At 35.0% G+C, this 6,000-nt stretch overlaps 1 long non-coding RNA gene across 1 annotated transcript; it reads left to right on the top strand.

Annotated features, from left to right (window-relative positions):
- Nucleotides 1–549: 549 nt before the first annotated feature.
- On the top strand, nt 550–4,113 carry LOC113341317. Its single transcript, XR_003355883.1, has 4 exons — nt 550–821; nt 989–1,066; nt 2,830–2,917; nt 3,610–4,113. It is a non-coding gene; the product is annotated as an uncharacterized LOC113341317 (long non-coding RNA).
- Nucleotides 4,114–6,000: the final 1,887 nt, after the last annotated feature.

Below are 6,000 nucleotides of genomic sequence, written 5' to 3'. Positions count from 1 at the left end.
AGAGAGGTGGTGGTGGGACGGTTTTTTTTTTCCTTTTAATGATTTTGATTTTCAGTTTTTTTTTTTAATTTAATGATTTTTTTTGATTAGATTAATCAGTTAATGGAAGGGTAGAAGTGTCATAAATAAAAATTATTGAGGGTGTTTTTGAACTTTTACATAAATCTGATCTCTCCCTATACCACTTACTCTCCACATAGTCTTTCAAGCCCCCAAAGTCCCATCCCTCAAAGCCCCAATAATAGAGTTCTTAATTTAACGGATGTTTATCATTTATGCTCATGTATATTAAAGAAAAAAAAAGGCTCTTTTGAAAGTTCGCCCGGAACCTCATAAGATGGCATAGACGGCCCCGTAGATTAGCACACGATAGCACTTAACAACCTAACGTTGTTTTCCCGTTCTCTTTTTCACCTTTTATCAAAAAAAAAGAAAAAGAAAAAAAAAAAAAAACTTTAACCTTTTAAGGGGGAAAAAAACAAAAATAGGTTGGTATCATCATTAAAATGAAAGTGGACTTGAAGTCACTCGCTAGCCGAAATAGACCTCTCGTCCAAAGCCCATAGAAATCCATTTCCTAAAGTCTTGTTCCTTTCTTCTCAGTGCCACCTTCACTCTTCAAAAATCCTCTTCATGTCAACTAGTCTTTCAATATTTTTCTTTGGCATCTGATTCTGAACTACACCGGCGATGAAGAGGATGGCTCAGAGATGATTCATTTGATGATAAAATTGGATGATGACTTATGCTGATTCTTATATCCTACTAATTGAATTTAGGGTTTTCCTAAGTCGTGCTTGAGTCAATTGATCTTACACGAGGTACGAATTAGGTTGCTTTTTTTTTACTGAATTAGGTTTCACTGATTAGAACCTTCATGATGAACACTAATAGATTTCAGTTCTTCGAGTGGAGTGGGTTTTCTGAATTGGGTTTATTAAATGTTGTTGAAATCTAATTTATTTGTTTTTCTTGTGCTTTTGATTAGGTGCTGAAGTGCAGATTTAAGTTCTTGGAGTTCACTAATTCAGTAATTCTAGAGGGTTGCTGATACTGCACATTCAAGGTTTGTCATTTGGTATTTGTGCATTCAAGGGATATGTAAATGTGAATGTGTGGTGGCTGAATTACAAGATTCAAGTTGCTAATTAGGTTCCCTTCGTGGATAGGAATTTATCTATGAGATTAGGATAGAGCTGGTAACACTTGTTGATATTCTAGAAATGGTCTATGTTGTCCATATGTAATCTTTGCAGCAGAACACATGTCTTTGGAGACATCTTTTCTTGCTGATGAGTATGCAAACTTTCTTACATGACAAAAACAAGAGAGATTTGAAGTGCATCTTATGAACTAAGTAAAACTCCTAGAATGAAACAGGGTATATGCAGTTCAGCTCAATCATCTTCTTGTTTTTCTATCTAGGAGTGTTTCAATGCTAAATGTTACTTTACTTGTTATCAACCAGTGGTAAGTTAACGTAGACAAGGTGGGTTTTGAAAATGCAAAGCCTTGAGATATGTCAATGGCCCATCACAGGTTCTTGGCAGTATAGGATAACAAATCAAAATTGTGACTGCAGCAATACATGCACTAACACTTCAAGTAGTAAAAGTCAGCAACATAATCGCTCTTCTTAGGCTTTTGCTGTCAGCTATATACGTTTAGATAGTTGATCTGAATGTTGAATGCATTTATCCCTAAGAGTCTGGAAGTTATCTTAAAGATCTTGTGTTGTTGCTTACCTACTAATGAAATTCCTCAACTGGTGGCGGCAATTTGTGTTAAAAATACTGCAACAATGTTGTAATTGACATGCTTTGGACACAAATAAAATATATTAATGGGTATCACAGATTATTCTTTCATCCTATAATTTTTTAATGTTGTGTTATTTCTCTTGGTAATGCACTTTACATAGCAAACAATGATATTATTATCCGGTGAATAGGATCCACAATACATATCTTGAACACACCTGAATCATTAGCTTTTACTCGAGACGGCGTAACATGATTGGAGCTCCTTGTTGTGGCTGAAGAGTTAAAATTGTAATTAGAACCATGTGCATACACTTGAGGTAGCTCAACGGAAAGGTTTTGTAGAATCAGTGTCGACGCCATTTAACAGTTTGAGTTAGTTAGCAAATACGGTGTCTGATAGCTGAACTTAGTTGGTGTTTCTTTCTCTTCTTTTGCTGATCTTTTACGAGAATGCAAATGGGTTGTGGTCTAGTTCAGTTGTTGGATATAACGGTGCAAAATGATCACCGTGAAAAAGGAGCAAAATGAGGGTTAGATGGTGGCCTTCGTTTTTAATGAGTGTCTTGTGTGTGTTTCTTTTTTTTGTTTGCTGTTGTTTACCCTTCCACCCTTTTTTTGCTGACTCGCTTGTCTTATCAGGATTTGGGACTTGTATTACAGTCGTTAAAATCAGTTGTTTTTGTTTATTCTATTGTGCCCGACTATTTTTAATGTTGACATTGTAAAGTTTCAAGTCCGTATATTGGGGATCCCCCCTTCAGGGCATTTTCCATACTTGTGCTTTATCTATGCTTAATTCAGAGTCAGATCGTTGAGTTGTAGAACCAAGTGAACCGAGTCGCAACAATAGCAGTCAATCAGTGAGTCAGAATATGCACTAGCTTATGCTAGAATTGAGAGAGCACACTGGATTTTGAGCATCTGGTTTTGGTTGTTGATGGGTTATGTAAAATGGCATGGATGAAGTTTATGTCACTACGAAGTTAAACTGAATAGTTTTTTTTCTCCTTACATTTTCAAATTTGTTTGTTGAGGTTTATATTCTTCAATTGTTTTTCTGTTTAAGGTGATTTGGAACAATATTAAGGTGGTGGGCGTATGTGTGGTGCTGCTTGGGTGAAGAAGGAAGTAAAGAAAGCAGGGAACCGTAGAAGGTAAGCTCAATGCCTTCATATCATTTCGTTTTTTTATTTTTGTATATTTTGCTTCCTCCCTGTCAAGTGTGGGGAAGTTTATAATTATAGGGTTTTAGAACTCAGTGTTGAAATTGTAACGGAGGATCCCATCCAAGCTACCACAGTTGACTATCTGCGGTTATAATAGTTTTCCAATCTCTGTGACCAAGGTGTAGATATTAGAAAAGCTTCAGTATTAGATGTCCTTAGTTCCCAGGCTACTACAATTGAATTACAGAAGAATAAACAAAGACAACTGAGTAAACATACACGACTTTGAATAAGCAAAAGTACCAATACTGCGTTCAGCTGAAGTGTCTTGATAAAACCATATTCCACTCTACTCTTGCGATCTGTAGTGACTAGTAATGGCAAAATTGAACTTTTTATCCAGAAATTCAGCCATAAGCATACTCCCCAGTATTTACCCTCTCCCTTTGTGACCAAAGCATTAAAAATAGCCATCTCATTAATGTGTTGAAGTTAAAATAGATCAATTGTTCCATGCCAAAACCAAGTTTCTGTGAGGCTTTCCGATTTTCAAGTTGAGGTGTGAAAAATTGTTTCTTTGGTACAATGTTGTGTATTAGGCCTATGTATAAGTTTTGAATGGTACAATGTTATTTAGAAGCGGTTAATCTAAATAACCTTCTCTGTAATTGCCAACAAAGGTTTCGTGGTGTAGTTGGTTATCACGTCAGAAGGTCTCCAGTTCAAACCTGGATTTTTTTTAAGTTGTTGGTAGAATCAAAATTCCTTTATGGGATTCCTTACAAGGGTCATTTCAAAAAAGCCGTGTCAGGTAATTTGTTATCTGGTCTGGTGACGACGACTGCAGTGAAGCTGTTCAACTGGTGAAGATGGACGCATCTGATCCTAAAAACCAAATACTTCTGCAAGTTTATAAAGCCGACTAAATAAGTTCACTTTGTAGAGCTTTTGTCGACCTATAGTTATAATTTGTATGTTTGATGTTTTGGTACCTTTCTTGTCATAGTTGCTTAAAGGGTTCTATGTATCTGATCTCTTATATTGGAAAATTTTGTAAGTATTTAGATATCCTTAGTTCGCAGGCTACTACAGTTGAATCATCTGCATGTGTGTTTGATCCATACTTGGCTACTTGTCGCCTATCTTGTTTCTAGAGTTCTGTAATGCATCCTATATTGCTGTTACTTTGTGCCATAGCAGTCATGAGAAGAATTTGGGAGAGCAAATCAGGAAAAATAAGTATGCGAGCTTCAGTTGTACCAGTCTCAGGATGTTCGTTATCATGTACTTTCATCAAATTCGTATAACTAAGGATTTATGAATCAATTAAGAAGAGTTCTTGTTTCACCAAGTTCCAACTCTGTTTTCCAACTTGGAATCCACACTTCAGATTGAGTAGATGAACAAAATTTACATCTTTAAGAGGAAAAATAAAAAATTAAAAACTAAACAATTATGTGATTCTTATTATCGGATTGTCCTCCACCTTTCTCCGTCGTTCCTGTTCTTCAAGCATATCCTGTCTACAAAGAGGGCAATTCGTCTTTCGGTTCCTCCACTTCCGATTACATCTTGAATGGAAAGAATGTGAACAGCTCAAAAATATTTCACCCCTATCATTACCGGTGTCTAAATCTTGGAGAAAAATCGAACAAACATCTCCATCATCTAAAACCACAACTTTTTAACGCTGATTTTTGGGTATTCGAGCTTAATTTCAGAGATAGCAGATACGATGAATATAAACCGTTTTGACGTGCACTGTTTCTTGGAATGGAATCTATCTGATCCTCCATGATTAGGGAATTTGATTTTCCCAAGTAATTCTCTTGATGTGATAGGTACGATTATATGATGGTTCTCGTGTTGCCATTTTATATACACGATGATCTTGTTTTCGGAAAGTCTAGTCTTTGGAAAGTCGCAGTAAAAAGGAAATGCGCTCTCTACGTACCTTAATGGGCAATTCTCTTAATTTGTTTGTCGTGGGCTTTCTAACTCAACGGGCAATTCTCAGTCTCTAATAGGGTGAGCATTTAGCCCAAAATCGGTAGTTTTCATCCGGCCCAACCACTTTTTGCGGATAGCTGCCCGGACCCTTCACTAGTGGATTAGATGCGGATCCAATTTTTAGGGTCCAACGGATTTTGGATTAGGTGCGGATGCACTCTTAAAAATTCTGTTGGACATTCGCATCAGTTTGATTTAAAGTACTTATAAGATTGTTATTATATATAGGGGCAGGATCCAATGACATGGTTATATCGACATAATCATGACATGGTTTGGTTATTTTTTCTATAAAATCCAAGCGACAGCGAGATTGAAGCTAATTTTATGTTGATATATTCCACTTATATATTTGTAGATTCCAGCCAAAAATGAGAATATTCCGATATACGAAACTTCACCATCCATAAATTTTACTTTCAACCGTTAATAAGCTACCACCACAACCATATGAAAACGTAATTATTAAGTATTCAAGATGGGATCAGAAAAATTGAAGGTGTCTAAAAGAATATCAGTATGTTAATATCTTTCTTAACAATTTGCCCGAAGTTAAATGTCATACAACCAACAATCATTTCGAATATGAGGATTCAAAAACACTTACGTAATGAATACAAACATGGCTTGGTTACTGAAATACTTAAACATCATATCGTTGGAAACCATTTTAAAACATTTACTCAACGGATACAACATAACCATCAAATTATACACATTTCTTATCCTAAAATTTAATAATAATCAATCAATTAAATGGGTAATTTCAGAATTATTGTCTCGTATGAAATAACACAATTTTTATAAAATGAACAACTCAACTTTTACGAAATGGAGTAAGTATTTGATAATCACATGATCGTATATTACTATTTGACCATATAATACTATAAAGTATCAAATAAATCTAAATTTAAATATAAAAAATTATAGTTTTTTGCTTCGCGACATATTATAATGAATTTTACCTCCTTTATCATCTTTTGATCTATATATTTTAGTATTCGGATTCATAAAAACAGTAAAGAAACATCAATATTAATAGGAAAAGAAAACATTAT

The sequence above is a fragment of the Papaver somniferum genome, unplaced genomic scaffold (assembly GCF_003573695.1).
Source record: "Papaver somniferum cultivar HN1 unplaced genomic scaffold, ASM357369v1 unplaced-scaffold_29, whole genome shotgun sequence".
Classification (NCBI taxonomy): domain Eukaryota; kingdom Viridiplantae; phylum Streptophyta; class Magnoliopsida; order Ranunculales; family Papaveraceae; genus Papaver; species Papaver somniferum.
The sequence above is the reverse complement of the archived record's forward strand: the minus strand, read 5'-3'. Positions and strand labels throughout refer to the sequence as shown.